This window comes from Schistocerca nitens, chromosome 8, assembly GCF_023898315.1.
Source record: "Schistocerca nitens isolate TAMUIC-IGC-003100 chromosome 8, iqSchNite1.1, whole genome shotgun sequence".
Taxonomy (NCBI): Eukaryota; Metazoa; Arthropoda; class Insecta; order Orthoptera; family Acrididae; genus Schistocerca; species Schistocerca nitens.
In genome coordinates, this window is record NC_064621.1 from 78,348,648 (window position 1) to 78,371,308 (window position 22,661).

Consider the following 22,661-nt stretch of genomic DNA (forward strand, 5'->3'; position numbering starts at 1 on the left):
CAGACGCTCTATCCATCTGAGCCACCGCAGGCACAGAGGATAGTGCGTCTGCAGGGACTTATCCCTTGCACGCTCCCCGTGAGATCCACATTCCCAACATGTCCACAACACTACATTCGTAGTGCGCCTGATAGATGTAGTGTTGTGGACATGTTGGGAATGTGGATCTCACGGGGAGCGTGCAAGGGATAAGTCCCTGCAGACGCACTATCCTCTGTGCCCGCGGTGGCTCAGATGGATAGAGCGTCTGCCATGTAAGCAGGAGATCCCGGGTTCGAGTCCCGGTCGGGGCACACATTTTCAACATGTCCCCAATGAAGTGTATCAACGCCTGCTTGCAGCTAGGGTGTCTATTTAATTATCATTTCATTTCTAGCAAAGCTGCATGGTCATCGACGGTAACTGTTCTTTCGGGAACAGATACTACCGTCATATATAGTTAACAGTACAAGTCTTTAGCGCTCAAGGCTTCATTTGTTCTCCAGCGAACAAAATAGTGAAGGATCGCATATCTATTCGTATTTTTCTGTTTATATTGCCGCCCGAAGACGACGAATTACATTATTTAGAAAATTCCACCGTCGCCATGCGACGCCTCATTATACATTAATCATTATTTATAAACAAGTATTTGCCTTCTGGCTGAAAGTATTAACTACCCGTATTTGCTGTTTTAATGAAGTCAGAATAGCGAATATCACAAGTAGAAACTTTAGAAACTAATTTCACACAACAATTTTCCAAAAACAGTGGGAGGTTCAAAAAATTAGATAAATATGTAGAAGAAGATAACTCTAAACTTAGAGTAGAGGTTGTTCACATGAGAAGATTTTTGGAAGAATAGGTAGAATCTTATAAAAGTAATACTGAATCAGAAATTGTCGAACTGAAATGTAATGAGAACACAGACTCGTGTAAAAACAATGTTGTGGGTTTAAGTAAGAAATTTGTAGATTAACGAGAGGGTGTTGCTCAGAAGAATTTTATTAACAATTTTAGTTGTGTATGGGGTGGCATATCTCTGAAATGCTTCCCAGGAGATGGGAAATTACATCTTATGGACTTTTTGTAGCACTGCAAGGATAACTTTAGCAATGACGTGACTGATGCTGTAAAAATTAAAATTTGTTAAGCGAGTTTTGGATGGAGATGCAATTTTGTGGGGCAATATTAATTCTAACATATCTTTTAATGACTCTGAGAGGAAGTTTCTAAATAAGTTTTGGGGCAGTATCTGAACAGGCTAGGATTAAAAGCGAGTTTTTGAATGGACTAATGTATAGGAAAAGTGATGGCCACATGAGGTGTTTTTGTGAGCCACAATTAAGGAAATTAGTTCATTCAGACAAACTGTTTGACAAATTAACACAGATCAATGCCTTGAAAGGAAAGTTGCTGAACAGAGTACAGTGGGAATTGGTATAAGGGCCAGACGAACCTGTAGATCAGTTTTTGAGATAGATAGACAAGTTAGATAGAGCTTTCAAAAGAAATGAGAAACATCGTTATGGGAAATTTGGCAGCTTGTTATCTGTGGGATGGAATCAAAGTAGAAATCAGGGCAGGAGTGGTAATGAATATCAGAATAATAATAATAATAATAATAATAATAATAATAATAATAATAATGGTTCTAATAGACTTGATAATAAAAGGAATGATAATAATAATAATGGGAATGAAAACAGAAGATATAACAACAAGGAGAGATCCTGGGAGAATAGTGACAGGCAGTCATATAATCAAAATTCAGTATGAGACCATTTAAACTGATGGACATGGTTCTAATAGACTTGATAATAAAGGGAATGATAATAATAATAATGGGAATGAAAACAGAAGATATAACAACAAGGAGAGATCCTGGGAGAATAGTGACAGGCAGTCATATAATCAAAATTCAGTATGAGACCATTTAAACTGATGGACACTCCATTGGGAGCCTGTCAGTTTGGAGCGAGAGATAAATACTGAAATAAGTCTAAAAACCACTGAATTAGACACAATATAAAAGATGAACAAGACAAAGTAATCAAAGGCACTGGAGGGGAAATGGTATTACAAATGTAAGGAGAGCACATCAGATTAACAAACTACAGTTTGATAGTAAGTTCTGGGGAAGTATGATCAGAAGTGTTGAAGATGGAATATTGGCAACTGTACGAATGTTGAAGACGTACAGTTAGGTGAGGAAACCATTTCAAATTTATATAATCAGTGTGGAGAAGAAGATAATAGAGAAAATGTTGCTTTTGATAGAAATTTTGATGAGTTTGGGTTAGGAAAATTAATGGATGAATAAGCTGTCACTGTAGAGCACTTATGATTCTTGTACTGGTGTAGTAGTTAGCAATTCTGATGATCATTGTGAGGGTGTCAAGGAAATATCAAGTCTTGGAAATGATAGCATATGTGTTAATGTTAATAATGACAGTGTCAGTAATGGAAGTATTTGTGGGGAAGGTTATACTGTCTACCTGGGTTACTTGGGGTAGGTTTTTTATGTTTTCACTTGCATATCAATTAATAAGAAATATAATAAATGGATTTTCAACATAAAAATTGAGTTTTAACCAATAAACAAAGTGTAAAGAAGTAAACTGTATCGATTTTTTTTAAAAAAATAACTTTCTTATTTTGTCACTATTTTCTAAATGTTGGAACAATGTAACCCATGCTCGGGGCTACTTTTGACCACTCACATATTTTAATACAGATTGAATAAAAATCACATGAGAGACTATTGTAACCCCTTACACAATGATCAGGCAGTGAAATGACAATACAAAGTAGCAAGAAAAATTATTTACTTATTACAATAACTATGAAGAGAACAAAATTTTAGATTTGATTTGAAAAACATGAAAACCCTTTAGTTTTGTTCTACAGACTTTTTGGTATTACAGAAGCGACCTGTTCCACCCATCTGCTTTGAACTATGACGTCATCAGTATGGCAGAAACGACCATTCTCAACATCTCCAATATGACACCTGTGATGTCAATACATAAACACACAAAAAACACGAAAATTCATACAAAAATTACTAAAACATCTCCCTCCAAAAATATAATCAAACTAATTGGACAAGTGCCGGCAATTGTGGGTTTTTGGTTGGGACAAACTAAATATAAACATATAAAACCACATACCACTATCCCAAACCACTCAAAATGACAGCAGAAAACCTACGAAGAACAACGCAAAATTCCCACATTCCGCTATACCCACAACATCCACAGGAATTGGTCACATCCCTTCACTTACATAGCTCTACTGCAATATCTATACCACAAAATAAGAACCACTACCCACATCAAAGAAAGTTTTACATCACCACTGTTCCAAAGGGTCCTGAACCTGTACAGAAAATTGGAGTAAAGATCAACATAAACATAATTTCCATCCTTTCTATTGCTCATGAAAACCACAAATTGCCTGTAGTGGCACCATACAGCGAGACCTTCAGAGGTGGTGATCTAGATTCCTGTTAATATTGGTACCTTTAATACCCAGTAGCTCATCCTCTTGAATTGATGCAGGCATATATTTGTCGTGGCATACTGTCCACAAGTTCATCAAGGCACTGTTGGTTCAGATTGTCCCACTCCTCAACTTCAATTCGTTGTAGATCCCTCAGAGTGGCTGGTGGGTCACGTTGTCCATAAATAGCCCTTTTCAATCTATTCCAGGCATGTCCAATAGGGTTCATGTCTGGACAACATGCTGGCCACTCTAGTCAAGTGATGCTGTTATCCTGAAGGAACTCAGTCACAAGAGGTGCACAATGGGGGCGTGTATTGTCGTCCCTGAAGATGAGTGCCTCGCCATTATGCTGCTGATATGGCTGCACTATTAAGTCTAAGGATGGCATTCATGTATTGTGCAGCTGTTACGGAGCATCCGATGGCCACCAACGGCATACATCGGCCCCACATAATGCCACCACAAAACAGGAGGGAACCTCCACTTTGCTGTACTCACTGGACAGTGTGTCTAAGGCGTTCAGCCTGACCAGTTTGCCTCCACACATGTCTCTGACGATTGTCTTGTTGAGGCATATGCAAGACTCATCGGTGAAGAGAACATGATGCCAATCCTGAGCAGTCCATTTGCATTGTTCTTGGGCTCCTTTGTACCATGCTGCATGGTGTCATGGCTGCAAAGATCGACCTCGCCATGGACGTCGGGAGTGAAGTTGTGCATCATTCGGTCTATTGCACACAGTTTGAGTGGTAACACGACATCCAGTGTCTGCACAAAAAGCATTATTCAACATGGTGGCATTGCTGTTAGGGTTCCTGTGAACCATAATCCGTAGATAGTGGCCATCCACTGCAGTAGTAGCCTTTGGGTGGCCTGAGCGAGGCATGTCATCAATAGTTCCTGTCTCTCTCTGTCTCCTCCATGTCTGAACAACATTGCTATGGTTCACTCTGAGACATCTAGACACTTCAATTGTTGATAGCCATTGTGATGAAGCAAGCTGGGACAATTTTAATTCCCCTCTTGTTTTCCATCTGTCTCCTTAAATTCATTTTGTTACTTTTAACTAATTATCATTAACATACATGAATCCACAATCCACTTTTCAGCCAGTGCAGCAACACAGAACGAAGACACCAGGGACAATCAACAAACAGTAATTGATGAATAAATAAAAGAAGGTGGGGCTGCCACATATGGTGCCCCAGGTGAGGAGTACTGTACATAACAACAATAAACTAGAGCTCATGAAAATTTGACGGTGAAGTGTGAACTCGAGTGGTTTAAAATGGAAGAAGGTACAGCAGCCAATCAGCTAGCAGCTTTTATGGAAGCAGCCATTGAGTACAGGAGCAGCCAGTGAGCATGCAGGTTAACATAGCTGACCGTAGGTAAACAAGACGCATCACCAAGAGAATTACAGCGTGCAGCAGATGATGAACCAAGAGGACAACCACAACACCAGCAACAGCAGAGGAGCAGAAGAAGAAGAGTGAATGGGAATAAGGTAATTTCATAGCAAAAGCTGTTTAGTATTAAGTGATACATAATGTGTGACTGTAACAGACAAGATGGTGTGACTGAGAAGAAAGCTGTAGAGGTTAAGTTTTTAAATCAACATAAAGACTTAATGAGGACTAATTCACAGGACAATAGTTATGAAGATTTTGGAGCAATCTTAAGGTATATTATGAATTATATGAGTACGAAAGAAGACGTTAATAGGTTGACAAATGGTATAAAGAAAATAGGACATATCACTGATGAAAAATTAACATCAAGTAATGAATCTGTAGAAGAGAGAGAGAAACTTTTTGATGACAATAGTATGGAGGTGGAGGTATCCAAGAAACAATGTGCTGAAAGTAAACTTGAGAACCAAATTGATCACATTACAAATGAATTAGAGACAGAGGAAAGAAACCAAGTGTGCAATAGTGGTAGAGGAAAAACCGGTAAAAGTAAATAAAAATGTAAATTCAAAATTGACTGAAATAGAGAAAAAAGTGGAAGAGGTACCAAATCTAGAGCATAGCGTGGGTGAAGGTGTGTCTGAGTATGACTGTGGTTGCAATGATGATAGCAATGGTGAACCCAAGGTAGTGATGAGAATGGGGCATCTGAATCTATAATTAATAATGATGGCAATGTGTGAAGTAAAGAAAGGATAAAGAGGATTTGTTGTATGAACAAGATCACATGGTAAGTAAAAGGGAAGATTGTCAACCTGTAATAACAGAAAGTGTACAAGGTATACATGTTAAGTGTTTCCTGGACAGTGGTAGTGATTTGAATTGTATTTCACAGGCATTTTTTGAATCCATTAAGAACATGGAGTGTTTCGGGAATAAAAATTATTGGTGCTACTGGCAAGCTCTCAAAAAGTGTGAAACAAAAGATACTATTAAATGCAGAAGTAGCAAGACAGCTGTTGAGATACAATTTGTCGGTGATTCAAAATCTCAGCAGTGATGTAAGATTTAGAACTAATTTCTTGTTCAATTAGCAAGTAGGGGGATTCAACATTCTGTGTTGAATTCATTATGTTGGATAATGCTTACCCTAGCTGTGTGTCTCATTTTTCATATTTCCTAGGACCATCAAACTCTTCTCCTGCCCTACGTGGGGAACATTGTAAACCTCTGTTTATTAAATTGCAGTGTCTTACAGTAGTAAACATATTCATCTACAATGTTTTAATGTACATTAGAAACAATGTGTCTAATTTTGTGTTGAGAAGTGATATTCATAGCCATAATACTAGAAACAGAACATCTGTAGACGTACCATATCATAGATTATCAAAATCGCATAACTGTTACCTAGTTCTTGGACTAAGGATGTTTAATAGACTAAGTGCTGACTTTAAAGAACTGCCTGGAAATATCTTTAAAGCTAAATTATACAAGCTACTAGTGAACAATCCGTTTTACTCCATTGATGAATTCTTTGAAGATGAAAGTACTGTATTCTAACGTGTACCTATTTTATGTAAACCAATTCACTTCGATATAGTAGTTTATGTAGAAATATATGCTCTTGACTTTGTCTATTGCTGTAATCAGCTGAACGACAGTAAAATTATTATTATTATTATTATTATTATTATTATTATTATTATTATTATTATTATAAGTAAATCAGAAACACTGTCTTCGACTTTCATGTAAATTTGTACAGTAGCATACTTTAGTATAGAAGTATTGATGAAAATGTTTCTCTAGTGTTAACTGTGAATATATATAGATTATGTTGTAGTAGTTATAAGTTATGGAATGATAAGAGGATGGAAGAAAATAAATTGGTACCATGATTAAGGCATTTCTGTCAAACAATGAGGTAAAGTAAACTGGAAATGAAACATGTCAGTGTATGTGAAGGATAATTAACATCTGAAGTAATCAGCTCACGTGTGAAGTTAGTATAACTCGGTGAAGCAGCAGAGACAGTGTGCAGTAAAAACCATCTTAAATATGAGATATTAATATTAATTTTGGTATAATAGAAGTGTTCGTATTCAATGCCATCAGTATGTTGAGATGAATATTTGCCCATAGAAGTGACAGGGTGCAGCCGTTTCTAACCTTAAGGAACTAAAACTTTAAACATAGTTGCCTGGAGTAATGTGTGTGGAATGTATTAGCCAGATTTGTACGTATATTGCCCTTCAGGCTAGAATGTAGTGAAATAATACTTTGTCTATGTGATAATATTGTCCGATCAGTAATGAGAGCCAAGTTTGCCTTAGTTTAAGGATCTGTTACTGTGGAGTGTTTTTCAGTAGAGTCAATTTTGCTTTAGATAAGCAAAGCAGGTGCTTATTTATTAGATAATGAACAATAATGAAATAATAAAACAATGAATAAAGTTAGCCTCTTAATAATTAGGGAGCCTGCCTCTGCAGTAGGGATATTTTTTGAGAATGCACTCCACTAGCTAACAAGGTAAGAAATGTAAGTGAAATAATGGAGCTGACAGACATGATTAATACAAAAGATGACTATATACAAACAAATGTTGTGTAAGTGTATTGATGATCTAATTTTGAACTAGACAACATTGGGTACCATGTATATTATACAATTCATGACACTGCAGCTGGAAATAAGAGCTTAACAGAAACAGCAATATTTTAGTGAGGTACAAGTCATATAATGCTGTATCACTGAATCCAAAGGTTGTTTGTGAACTATTGGTGTTCTGAGGAATTATGAGCTTCCTGGAACAATGAAAATTAATTTTGCAGATTAAATGATAACTGTGGTGCTAGACTGATGTGAATATTCTGATGATCAACTATTTGGTACCATTTTGTGAGGATTTAATTTTCTGGTTGAATGAGAATAGTGCTCAGAGTTAAGTAGATAAGTGGGGCAATGATTTTGTACAACTTCCATCCCCTTAATTTTGATTTGAATACTAATTTAGCTAGGTAATTGTGATTCTATTCTTTTTTCATAACCTAATGATTAGTAAATCTATACTGCAGCAAATCTTGAATTTTTGCTATTTTTGCAAATGGGAAAGTAGCAAGTGTCTTTCAAGTTTAACCACTTTCAGACAGTTATGACTTAGAGTAATATTTTGTAGTGTAATGTGCAATTGATTTTATATTTTCTTTAGTTCACACCTTTCATAATATAGTCAAATTTAGTGCTAATTATGTACTATTTAAGGTATTTATTTATAATTTAATGACTATAATTTGTCATTAGTGCTAAACATTTTATTAGACTTACATTAGAAGTTAAAGTGTATTAAAATAGGATACTTTGTCTCATTTTTAATGTACTATGGTGGAAAAGAACCACCTCCAAGGGAACTGATCACAGTTCACTTCCTAACTAACTGCCACTTAGACTTGGTGAAGGCATGGTCAGCTTGGTGAGAAAGTGTGTTAAAGGTCACTGAAAAAGTGGAAGTGACTGCAAAACATACTAAACATTGTCCATATAAAATTTTTGTCTGAACATGAAACTGCAATGCACTGGGTGATTTATCTTTTTTTCAGCCCATGAGGATTTATTTTGTTTAGCAATACAGGACTTCTACAGAGTTGCATGTGCTTTAAAATGTAATCCTTGTTTAACCCAAAAAGGCCATCTTTTATGATGAAGATGGATAAATTTTGTTAAAAGTATAACTTGTAGAAATTTTGTGATCTGTATGTAAATATTTTGTATGGGGATTTTCGTATCAGCAATTCACATAAGTATAAATTTGAAAAATATATGTACTGTTTTATTTGACGGGATTTTGTATGTAATAATTTTTCTGTGTGTATATTTTAAACCCAATTTCTGGTGTCACTAGTGGTCATTGAATTGTCTAGTGAGCTATTAGCATTATCTATCTGGTCAATCCAATGAGGGGGTGATGTGACGAAGCAAGATGGGATGATTTTAATTTCCCTCTTGTTTTGCCATCTGCCTCCTTAAATTCATTTTGTTACTTTTAACTAATTATCATTAACATACATGAATATAATCTGCATTTCCATAAAAGAGAAAGATTGGCCCTCAGTTTTAAAGTAAATAACACCAGATCTAATTTTGTGGTTAGTTTTATGTATGTAATTGATTTTCTAATTTATTTCAACTATTCCTCATTAGTATCATTTATTATAGTGTGAAGTCAGTGACTGTTTCATAACTTAAATTCTATTGTTGACATATAAACAAATATAAGTTCTATACTAATTATAAACATTTGGAAGACGAACTAATAGTATTTAAAGTATGTATTTGGATCCATTTGAAAACATGTTAGCAAAACCTGCCCTTCATTAATTACAAAGTAATTAACAGTTTTGTCAAAGGTATTGTTTGTGTAATGATATCAGTTGTTGGTCTCCCTACATCTAATAGGCTCTGCTTGTGCATGGTTGTTTACATCTTTGGGCGGGTTTAGTGACATCTCTGAACAGTCAAAGGGACTGTGTCTGTGATACGATATCTACAGTCAACATTTATCTTCAGGAGTTCTGGGAACCGGGGTGATGCAAAACTTTTTTTGATGTGTGTAGAATCAGACCGCAATGATCAATACCACAAAACCAGCCCCTTAAACAACAAAAATTGGAATTCGACTTTTCCTTGAATCTACATAGGTCAACTACAACTTACGATACCAAAACTAATACACCTAAACCGAAACATATTCGAATTGAACATTTCCCTTCACCTATATAGGTCACCAACAGCTCACGATACCATAACGCATCTACAGTTACAAAAATTGGAACTGGATAATTCCCTTAAGCTACATAGATCAACCACAGCTGAAAAAAAAAAATTCTACACCTGTGATAAATAAAACCTGCAAAACATGAAAAACCCCACAAAACATCACAGCTCATGAACAATAGACTAGGTTAGCCATCCCAATCAAAACCAGGCACACACACACACACACACACACACACACACACACACACACACACACACACATGAAAAAAAGCACAAACAAAACTCCCAACCCACCCACAACCTACCAACCCCAACCCCAACCCCAACCCTCCACCAAACTTCACCCTACCACCAAAAACAAAAATCTGCCAACAAATAAAAACCACAAACTAAACAATACTTAGTCACACACTACAACTCAAAAACAACTACAACAAAACAGATCCCATGCACCATAATCATTAAACGCCCCCCCCCCTTTTCCCAATCCAACTGAATACACAAACATTACCCACAAACGTCCCCCCCCCCCTGTGCCACATACAAAACCCCCTCAACTAATTACCTTTGGGCTGTATGTTTTACTGACTGCCCTCAGAAAAACATGAAAAATGCAGTGTTCCCCAGGGACACTCTCGCACCAGCAATACTCATCTAAATGAGATTGCAGGTTAGAAGAGTGCCTCTTCCTCAAACCTACAACTGATTTAGCCCCCACCCCCAAAACCCCTCCATAGTACACATCCCAGTTTTGCAATTTTTGAACTCTAAACTATGATTTACAGCTGAATGATCATAACCCCTCTTTTCCAACCCTCAACCCTCTACATGATGAAAAAGCATCTGACACTATCGTACTCCCCTCCTCTATATACTCTTCAACTGACCCCACTAATTCCCTCTTTGTATGCCCCTCCAAAATCTTGAAAATACCATACGCATATTCCCCCCCCCCCTTCCCCCCCCCCCAAACCATCCTCTCACTAACTCCAGTGTCATGTTCACAAAACCTGATAGACGATCTATAACAAAAATAATAAGTCATCAAAACAATCTCTCTCATGGCCCACCTAGACTTCTTGAATGAGGTACCACATCTAAAGGAGCATTAAAGGTTATCCCTTTGGCACTAACACATATAACAGTCGCTGGTCCAAGACGCCAGAACTGTCACCTACTGCATGTTCTTCCTACACACACTGCACTTGACAATTTTAGCCAGGAGTCAAACATTTGAAGAAATTTTATGAGGAACATCGTGTCCTCCCCCAGCTCGCCACCAACTGCAAAAAGATGACATCTACAAACACTACCAACTCATAAACTAAACTCCACGCTGTCATGACGTCACACACCACACCACCCTTACATCACAGGTCAAAGCAGATGGTTAGGATCCGACACCTCCATTGACCTGACATTTTTAATGCTAATTTTTTATACCAACTCAAAGTCAGCCATCTCAGGAGCATTAAAGTGCCCTCATTTCATGAGCTTGGGAGGGTTGATTTTTTTCTCCACATCAGTCCAATCATAAACAAGAATATCCTTTTTGTCAGGCCACTTCGAGGACTTTTTAGTCTTGCTCATACAGTCTACTGTAGGATCTAACTCTCCCCCATTAGGCAGTTTTGTTATCAAACCTGGATAGTGCTTTCCTTCATAGATGACAATAACAAAGAATCTAAGTCCCGTGTCAGTGGTGTTTCCTTGATAGGTTCCATGATACCAAATTCTTCATTGAAATCTTCAGTTTCATTTTCAGTTAAAGAAAGGTGTGAGCCATTATCAGAAGCACTGTCATCATGAAGACTGCAAGAAATCAAATTATCTGATTTGCTTCATGGTTCTTGATTTCTACGCAGGGCCCTTTATTTTGGCATAGGTGTAATAGAAATTGATGTGCCTTCAAAGTCCATTTCATTTTAGCTTGACTCATCAGACAACTTTGTACAAAAACTTTTTCCAGCTAGAACACCCAACTTCTTATAGTTCTGAGTTGGCCTAGTACTTTTTGTCACGTCCTTCCTTTTTTCTGCAAGTTGCATGAAACTTTCTCCAGTTAGAGTTTTCATAGGGCTGTTGAAGTTGTCAGGTTGAGGCAAACAGTCCAGTACTTTGGTTCTGTCAAAAGGTATGATACCTGCTCTTTTAAATCCAGATATCGTATTTTCTTTCTTCTCTACATACAAACAATTAACCAGCTGTTTTAGCAGTTTAAGAAATTGATCCTTGGGCAAGCCTGTCATTTAGTTGTTTTTTTCCTTCAGTGAAGTCAATATCTTAAGCCACTCCCTTTTCATAGGGCTACAGTAAGTGACATCCAAAGGTTGTGTGGTATTTGTCAAGTTCAGTGGCAGACATACAAATTTAAATCATTATCCTCATAAGCTTTTATAATTTCTAAGTTGATGATACCAGGCAGCTTTTACAGATGATTAAGTAAGGTGGTCATAAACCAATCTTTGAATGTCTCTGAATCAGACCACCCATTTTTTGCTCTGCTGTACCTTCATCCTGCATCCCCATGTAGACCATAGATGCTCAGAGTTGTACACCAGGGAGGGAGGTAACATCTGTCCACAGCCACTTCCACAAAACATTGAAGAAATAAAAGACTTTGCTGCCTACACTATGTGTTCAACGTGCCTCTGCCCCCTTTTACAAATGATCTCGCTTGCTCCAGGGTCATCACACAGGTTCATCTCATTGTAATTCATATGTTCTCATTTGGAATGTTACTGAGAATGGTCTGTATGCTGTCAAAATAATCACTGACAACAGTTTCATCAACAGCAGCCCTTACTTCTATAATGTCGCTTGCTGTATGCACCTTTAACTTAGGGTGACATTTTCTAAATGACACTGCCCTATCGGGAATTGGAAAGTTGTTTTTGAAACGCTTTACTGTACCCCCCTGTTTATGAAGATAGTATTTCATGGAGTATCTTAAATCAACATCTGCCATAGGAAATCCAAATGTAGCTAATTTGCCAATATGAAACTCAAAGGCTTGTTCTTGTTCTTGATAGAAGACTGTAGGCTGGCCATGTTTTTCTTGCAGGTAGGCTTACCGGCACTGGTAACCCATAGGTTTTAAGATTATTTATTAGTGTGCTTCCAGGTTTATTGGAATACTGACTTGCACTTTGTTGTGTACTTACCCCACTTCGTATGTCCGTCAAACAAGCTTCCCAGATCTCAGCATTATAATCAGTGTGCTTTTTTGAACCTGGCTTTCTCTTGTAGGCTCTTGTTTTGCAATCAGTAATTGGAGCAAAAACAACCAAAAGAATATTGCACAACAGTTACATAAATAACAATATTAGTAAAAATATTTCTGTTTTAATTTGGAAGTAAAAAAACATATTTGTAAATTGATGGGGCTACTTCAGTCCAAATTAGTAGTACTAGTAGTAGTAGTAGTAGTAGTAGTAGTAGTAATAGCAGCTTTATCATCTGTAGAACTCTTTTTACAAAGATGTAGGACATGTCAAAGTATTTACAAGTTTAGATCAATTTAAGATAAGTTAATTCATATACATATGTATTTACAGACTTCTAGTTAGACATAATCATTAGATTTGCTACTGGTATACAATACTTTTTTACAAATAACTTATTAAAATAATGTAATGCCACACCGTTCACTCATATCTCACTATCAGTCACTGCACATACTACACACACACATTGTTTCATAACACTTCACTCACTACACACACACACACACACACACACACACACACACACACACAAAAAAAAAAAAAAAAATCCCCTACTCTATTTTACCTAAGTAATCCTTCAATGTATAAAATGTATTGCATAACAGGTACTTTTTAGCTACCTTTATAAATAAGTCTATTTTTGCTATTTCTTTAATCTCTTTTGGTAATTTATTGTAAAGTTTTATTCCTTGGTACTTAATGCTGTTTTGAGTTTTAGGTTTATTTTTTCTTGGTAAATGTAAGCTGAGTCTATCTCTTGTTGCACGGTAATGGACAGAGCAGTTTGTGCAGCAATTACCAATGTTATTTTTGATGTGTATAACTTACTGTTAAATGTATTTACATGGAGCAGTTCAAATCACCAGTGTTTTGAATAGATCTTTACAATGAGCTCAACTAGTATTTTTGGTTATTATTTTTATGGTTCTTTGCTGGAGTTTGAAAATTGTGTTCATGTTTTGTGCATTTGTTCACCAAAAAAGAATGCCATAGCTAAGAATTGAGTGTACATATGAATAATATGTAACTAAAAGACACTGCCTGTTGCACACTGATGATAGGATTCTAAGGGCGTAACATGCTGATGACATTCTGTCTGCAAGAACCTTTGTGTGTTCACACAACTTCAGCTGAGAATTAATATTCATTCCTAGAAGTTTTGCATTTGCTACACAGTCTATAGAGGTGCCATCTACATTTAATTTAACACTGACATTTTTCCTCTTCAAACTGAAAGTCATGGCATTAGTTTTCTTTATGTTCAATGTCCCCCCATGAACCATGGACCTTGACGTTGGTGGGGAGGCTTGCGTGCCTCAGCGGTACAGATAGCCGTACAGTAGGTGCAACCACAACGGAGGGGTATCTGTTGATGAGAGGCGACAAATGTGTGGTTCCTGATGAGGGGCAGCAGCCTTTTCAGTAGTTGCAGGGGCAACAGACTGGATGATTGACTGATCTGGCCTTGTAACACTAACCAAAACGGCCTTGCTGTGCTGGTACTGCAAACAGCTGAAAGCAAGGGGAAACTACAGCCATAATTTTTCCCGAGGGCATGCAGCTTTACTGTATGGTTAAATGATGATGGCATCCTTTTGGGTAAAATATTCCAGAGGTAAAATAGTTCCCCATTCGGATCTCCGGGCGGGGACTACTCCTCAGTCTCTCAGTCTCAGTCTCTCAGTCTCAAGACAGATTTCGGAACCAGATCTTAAACTGTAAGACATTTCCAGAGCAGATGTAGATTTTAACCACAATGTATTGTTTATGGACTGTGGCTTAAAACTGAATAAATTGCAAAATGGTAGGAAATTAATTAGAAGGGGGCTAAATCTACATCTACATCCATACTCCGCAAGCCACCTGACGGTGTGTGGTGGAGGGTACCTTGGGTACCTCTATCGGTTCTCCCTTCTATTCCAGTCTCGTATTGTTCGTGGAAAGGATTGTCGGTATGCCTCTGTGTGGGCTCTAATCTCTCTGATTTTATCCTCATGGTCTCTTCATGAGATATACGTAGGAGGGAGCAATATACTGCTCGACTCCTCGGTGATGGTATGTTCTCGAAACCTCAACAAAAGCCCGTACCGAGCTACTGAGCGTCTCTCCTGCGGAGTCTTCCACTGGAGTTTATCTATCATCTCCGTAATGCTTTCGCGTCAGGGGGCTTGCGGAGTATGGATGTAGATGTAGATTTAGCACCCTTCTAATTAATTTCCTACCGTTTTGCAATTTATTCAGTTTTAAGCCACAGTCCATAAACAATACATTGTGGTTAAAATCTACATCTGCTCTGGAAATGTCTTACAGTTTAAGATCTGGTTCCGAAATCTGTCTTACCACTGTATATGTAACTAATCTGAAAACTTCTGCTTTCTTCTTCACTAACCCATTCCATATTCACCTAATACATTTTCTTCTCTTCCGTTTTCCTACTAACTAAGTCCAGTCCTCAATTGCAACTAAGTTTTCGTCTCCCTTAACTATCTGAATAATTGCTTTTATCACATCACACATTTTATTTCTTCGTCTGTGGAGCTACTTGGCATATAAACTTTTGTTACAGCAGTAGGTTTGAGCCTTATGTATCTCTGTTACCATAACTATTGTTTTGTTTCAGGGTGCAGAAACAACTGGGGCCATACGCGCCTTTTACGGCGTAAAGTCAGGCGAGAAGTAGTCAGTCAATCGCACACTGACTGGATCTCCCTCCAGGAGGCCAACGCGAGAGCAGTAGCCCCTACACGAAGAAGACATAAGCGCCATGCCCAGCTGGTTGCGGCCCAGCTGAACGACAGAATCAAGATTAGGCACTTGTATAGCAGCCACCAAGGAATTTTATATACTCAAGAAACTTGTTTATTTCATAGGTCGCCCTTTTTTATTACAAAAGGAAAAGATTACAATACATAACTTTGTTTGCAACACATCTGTGTAAATACACTCATTAATAACCCGAGAAAGCAGGTTTCCTAGACCCCACATACTTGCAAGGCTGAATTTAACAGCACCTTAGTCAAAACTATAGAACACGAAAAGAGAGGAGCTAAAACAGACTACACGTCAATCCCAATCGACGCAAGAGAAGACAGCTATAAACAGGGACGTGTAGAAACGGTTATAAAATACACCATAGAGAAACGGAGGTCCAGAAGTAAAAATTGTATGGCCGTCATATTGCTACGACGGATAAAAAGTAAAACACAGTCGACAGCCCGCGCGTCGTTGGCTAGAACGGCCGATAAATTTATTTATTATTTATTTGTTATTTATTATTTATTAATTATTTCTCCGTGGGACCATATTAAGGAGAAGTCTCCATGGTCATGGAACGAGTCAATACATGAAATTATAACACGATATTAGAAACAGATAAAATGAAATATAAAAAAACATATTCAGGTGACAAGTCGTAAGTTTAAATAAAGAAAATCAACAATGTAACACTGGAATTTGCTTAATTTTTTAGCTCTTCCAGGAGCTCCTCGACAGAATAGAAGGCGTGAGCCATGAGGAAACTTCAGTTTAGACTTAAAAATCTTAGCAGTAGCCCAAACTCTTTTGAGTTCTTGTGGTGCTTATTGAAAATGGATGCAGCAGAATAGTGCACTCCTTTCTGCACAAGAGCCAAGGAAGTGCATTCCACATGCATATTTGATTTATGCCTAGTATTAACTGAGTGAAAGCTGCTAACTCTTGGGAATAGGCTAATATTGCTAACAACAAACGACATTAAAGAAAATATATACTGTGAGGGCAATGTCAGAAATCGCAGACTGTTGAATAGGGGTCGACAAGAGGTTCTCTGACTTACTCCACATATAGCTCGAACAGCCCGTTTTTGAGCCAAACATACCCTTTTTGAATCAGAAAAATTACCCCAAAAAAATAATACCATACGACATAAGCATATGAAAATATGCAAAGTAGACTACTTTTCGTGTTGAAGTGTCACTTATTTCAGATACTGTTCTAATGGTAAATAAAGCAGCATTTAGTTTCTGAACAAGATCCTGGACATGGGCTTTCCACAACAGCTTACTATCTATCCGAACGCCTAGGAACTTTAACTGTTCCGTCTCGCTTATAATATGCCCATTTTGTCTTGTTGAATTGTGAGTTAGAAACTGTAAAAACTGAGTCTTACTGTGATTTAGCATCAAATTATTTTCCACTAGCCACGAAATTATTTCATGAACTACATTATTTGATACTGTTTCAATATTACACACAAGATCCTTCACTACCAAGCTGGTGTCATCAGCAAACAAATATTTTTGAATCACCTGTGATACTAGAAGGCATATCATTTATATAAATAAGAAACAGCAGTGGCCCCAGCACCGACCCTTGGGGAACACCCCACTTAACAGTGCCCCATTGGGACTGAACATCACTACCACTCTCAATATTGCGGAGAATTACCTTCTGCTTTCTGTTCTTAAAGTAAGAGGCGAACCAATTGTAAGCTACTCCCCTTACTCCATAATGGTCCAACTTTTGCAGTAATATCTTGTGGTCAACAGTCAAAAGCCTTCGTTAAATCAAAGAGAACACCTAGCGTTCGCAACCTTTTATTTAATCCGTCCAAAACCTCACAGAAAAGAGAATATAGCATTTTCAGTTATTAAACCATTTCTAAAACCAAACTGTACATTTGACAGCAAATTATGTGAATTTAAATGCTCCAGTAACCTTGTATATACAACTTTCTCGATAACTTTAGCAAACACCGATGGCATAGAAATAGGTCTAAAATTGTCAACATTATCAATGTCTCCCTTTTTATAAAGTGGCTTCACTACCGAGTACTTTAATCGGTCAGGAAACCAACCACTCCTAAAGGAAAAATTACAGATATGGCTAAGTACTGGGCTAACATAGATAGAACAATACTTCAGTATTCTGCTAGATATCCCGTCATATCCATGAGAGGTCTTGGTCTTTAGTGATTTAATTATTAACTCAATCTCCCTCTTGTCAGTATCATGGAGGAGCATTTCAGGTAACAGTCTCTGAACACTTTTTTCTATGAGCGCTATATGATTCCTTGTTGGGACTACGTTTCTATTTAGTTCACCTGCTATATTCAGAAAGTGATTATTAAATACTGTACATATATGCGACTTATCAGTGACACTGACATTCCCACTACGCACTGATTCTGTATCCTCGACCTGTCTCTGCAGACCAGCCACTTCCTTTATGACTGACCATATGGTTTTAATTTTATCCTGAGACTTAGCTATTCTATCTGCATACCACATACTTTTTGCCTTCCTAATAACTTTTTTTAAGCACGTTACAATACTGTTTGTAATGGGCTGCTTCATTTAGATTTTGACTGTTTCTAACGTTTTGATATAATTGCCACTTTGTTCTACAAGATATTCTTATCCCTCTAGTCAGCCACCCAGGCTGCCTGTTTGTGCTAGTACTCTGTTTTGAACGTTCTAACAGAAAGCAACTTTCAATGAGCACGAGAAAAGTCCTGAGGAAAGCATTACCGTCTACTGTATCAGCACTATAAACATCTTGCCACTCTTGTTCCTTGATAAGGTTTACAAAGGTCTCTACAGCAACTGGATTAGCTTTCCTAAAAAGTTGATAACTATATTTAAAAGATTTTTGTGCTGCAACACATGTTAGAGTTAAAACTTGTGCATCATGATCTGAAAGGCCATTCACGTTTTTGCTAACTGAATGCCCTTCTAGTAATGAGGAATGAACAAAAATGTTGTCAATGGTTGTTCTACTGTTCCCTTGCACTCTCGTTGGAAAGAATACGGTTTGCATAAGATTATATGAATTAAGGAGGTCTACCAGCATCCTTTTCCTTGCACAATCACTTATACAATTAATATTGAAGTCACCACATATAGCTAACTTTTTGTGAACCAAGTATCTCCTCTAGCTTCAGCAGAAATGTTGTGAAATCGGAGTCTGGGGCTCTATAAATAACAGATGATTAATTCCACTAAATTTAACCACACCTGCACAACATTCAAACACCTTTTCAGTGCAGTACTTTGAAACATCAATTGACTCAAATGGGATGCCATTTTTCACATACATGGCTACTCCCCCACACCGCAAATAGCTCCTAGAAAAGCTGCCAGCCAACCTGTATCCCGGTAAAGGAAGCCTCTGAATTATCTCGTTATTTAAGAAGTGTTCAGATATACCAATAATTTCAGAGTCAACATCTATAAGCAGTTCACTAACTTTATCTCTAATACCTTGTATATTTTGATGAAACATACTAATTCCCTCATTACTCCGATACCTAAGCTTTGTCGAAAGCTGTTTCTTTGTTCGAGATAGTTCCCTTAAGCAGGAATACCTATTAGCTGACTTCAATCTAAAAAAGGTGCAGCTCTAACACCCACTAGTACAGGAATTTTCCCACGAGTGATCCCACCACCCCCACCTACACTGTCACCTATAAGCTTTGCCAACCTCCCCTTCGCATACCTGTTGAGGTGCAGGCCATGTCTATTGAAACCCGTCCTGCTGATAGACTCCACCGACACCGTTGAAATGTGACTCATGCCTTCTGTCATCAGTGCACCCCTAAGTCTCATGTTATTACACTTGACGGCTGCATTAAGATGAGGCTGATCATGACACAAACAGTTCCACGAAATGCACATTCGTGTTGCCAGTCTGAGTGGCTATCTTTTCCGGGTCACCATCTATGTTATACTCCCCATCCCTATCAATACTATTACCAGCCCCACCAACAATCAATACCTGATCCTCTTTAGTAAAATTCCTACATAACCCCCTATGTTAACAGTCACCTGAGCCAATCCTGCATTAGGCTCCACAATGCTGGTGACCTGGTACTCACTCCCAACACTTCCTGCAACTGCTGGACTACACCTCTACCATGAGAACTACCTAACAGCAGAACCTTCTTCTTTCTCTTAGACTTTGCAACTGTCCTAGCCACCGTAACTTCTGCGGTCTGCTGCATACTTCCTACAGCTACTAGAGATCTCTCTCCACTAGACTCTTACTATTGGTGTTTGCAATAGATATAACCAACTGTCAAACTATCTGAAAATCTCCTTCTCCTAGCAGATCTCTTGCCAACAGCCAGCTCCCATTCCCCAACCCCCTTCTCCCTCCTCATCCTATCTAGCTCCTCCTGCGCGTTTTTCAATTGCATCTGAAGGGCACAGATCTTACGCTCCTGCTCCTCTGTCAACTTACTCTTGCTACAAAACCTGCAGTTCCAGGAGATGATCTCACCGGAATGGCCACTGGCTTCCCCACTGCATTCCGCCCAGTGAAAATACTTTGACCAAGTCTCACACTGCAATCCACTACTCACGAACCTATGGCAGAGCCCACACTTCTCACTCATGGTAAAATTTTACAGTTATTGAAACGAGAAAACTACTTTATCTAAGTTCCACTAGTACAATAAGAAGATGTTAAAAAACTGACTACAATAATCACAAACTTACTCTAAAAGGGAAGTAACTACTATTATTAACAGTATTAATCAACAGCAAATGAGAATATAACAAAAGACTAACAGAGAAAGAAAATCAAACGTCTAATGACACAGTCACGAAACTGAAAACAGTTCCCAAAAATTTCTTCTGAAATTATTTCACCAGAAAACACCAAGAACACGGGATGAAGACTACTAAAGTTCCTAAATAAACCACTATACACAAACAATTAATTAGTACTTAGCTTTCGATGCGCCGCTACAGCTACAACTGGTCAGCGTGCAATGTAAACACAAGTAAGAGGTTAAGTTGCTAGATACGAAACACTCACAAATATCAGGCCACAACACAAAGGTGGAGATGAATGAAGAAACCACTAATAAGTCACTTACATAGTAAATATCACAAAAACCGTTAAAATATGTATCTCAAACCTAAAAATATATGAAAACTTAAAGCGATCTCTCGCGCAGTCACACGCTTATGACGTCACACCAAAGACGTAGGGTGCAAACTACTTGGGACAACTCATACTTTACAAGGAGCTGTAGCAAACCTTATCTGCACAGTTGTTTGACTCTTGACGTACTATTGCTGCCTTGACTGACCCGAACAGGAGGCGGCCTACAAGTGTTGAGTGCTTCTTTATATAGAATCAACATGTGTTGTTTCTGTGCTGTTGAATCAGCTTCACCAACAAGGATGATATCAAGGATGATCTGATCTTAAGTGTACGGTAATTTTAGATGGTGCTCGAAAGTAAGAGATCCAGCTTTTGGACCACACATTTTGTACGATCTTTTTCTAACAGTAGCAAGTATTTCAAGACTTCCTCTCCATTATTGTAATTTTTGATAATTTCACAAATACGATTTTCAACAGCTTCCATGACAGTCTGTTCACCGTGTGATTCCCCAATTACATTTTGCTGCAGCTACGTAAATCAGCTTATGTATATATGTATGTGTACTTAATTCTGAATTCTACTTATATGATAATTTAAAATTTGACTGGGGTACTAACACTCGTGGCCTACTCTCTGACATGTGTACAAGGTTTCACTCCAATTACATACATTGTTCAAAGCAAAATGAAAGTGAAATCAGGACTAAGACACATATGTGTTGAATTTGAATCATCAGATAATTTCCCCAGGTATCACAGATCCACAGCATTTCACAATGACACCTTGCAAGTGTGAACATCGTTGCTGACACACAGGGTTTCTACAAGGAACGAGGAAAATTTGTATTTAAAGATATCATCTTTACTGTATTCACAAATGTTGGACATGTAATAATGACATTCTCTGCAAGTGTGACACCATCCAATTGTTCAGAAAAGTAATGCGTGCCAAGACAAAAAATTACATTGTGGCCAGCACATTGTCACCACAGGAAATACTGGAACATCCATCTACATTCACTTTAAGTCTAGACTTCTGATTGCCAGTGGCAGATGGCATGGATCACTAGGTGCCTACCCAATCATTATTACATAATTAACTAGAAGTTCCTGATGCTTAACTTGCAATAGCAGTAGCATGCTTCTGCCAGAAGGCCTCCAATGGGACCTGTGCAAAAGGCTCGTTGCCAGCCTCGTACCATTACTGTGGACAGAATCTAGTCAAATACCAATGGTGTTGCAAATCCATATGTTACACATCCTTAACCTAAATGGGATAAGATTAAGGATTTCTAGAATTTTGACAGAACTGTAACAGTACAGTCACCTTACCACAAGGTTCCATTATGGAATATTAGAGCGATCTTAGAGCGTTGAATTTTTAAAAACAGTAATTTTATTTGGCACCTATGTGATAACCAATTTAGTTTCTCATCAAAAAAGCCTCAGGCGTGATACAGCTCCACCACTTCTTCTACCTGATTATTTAAGATACACTCCTGGAAATTGAAATAAGAACACCGTGAATTCATTGTCCCAGGAAGGGGAAACTTTATTGACACATTCCTGGGGTCAGATACATCACATGATCACACTGACAGAACCACAGGCACATAGACACAGGCAACAGAGCATGCACAATGTCGGCACTAGTACAGTGTATATCCACCTTTCGCAGCAATGCAGGCTGCTATTCTCCCATGGAGACGATCGTAGAGATGCTGGATGTAGTCCTGTGGAACGGCTTGCCATCCCATTTCCACCTGGTGCCTTAGTTGGACCAGCGTTCATGCTGGACGTGCAGACCGCGTGAGACGACGCTTCATCCAGTCCCAAACATGCTCAATGGGGGACAGATCCGGAGATCTTGCTGGCCAGGGTAGTTGACT

At 38.1% G+C, this 22,661-nt stretch overlaps 1 non-coding gene across 1 annotated transcript; it reads left to right on the plus strand.

The window, feature by feature from the left end:
* The first annotated feature begins 218 nt into the window (after positions 1-218).
* On the plus strand, positions 219-293 carry Trnat-ugu (transfer RNA threonine (anticodon UGU)). The gene has a single exon. It is a non-coding gene; the product is annotated as a tRNA-Thr (tRNA).
* The last annotated feature ends 22,368 nt before the right edge of the window (positions 294-22,661 follow it).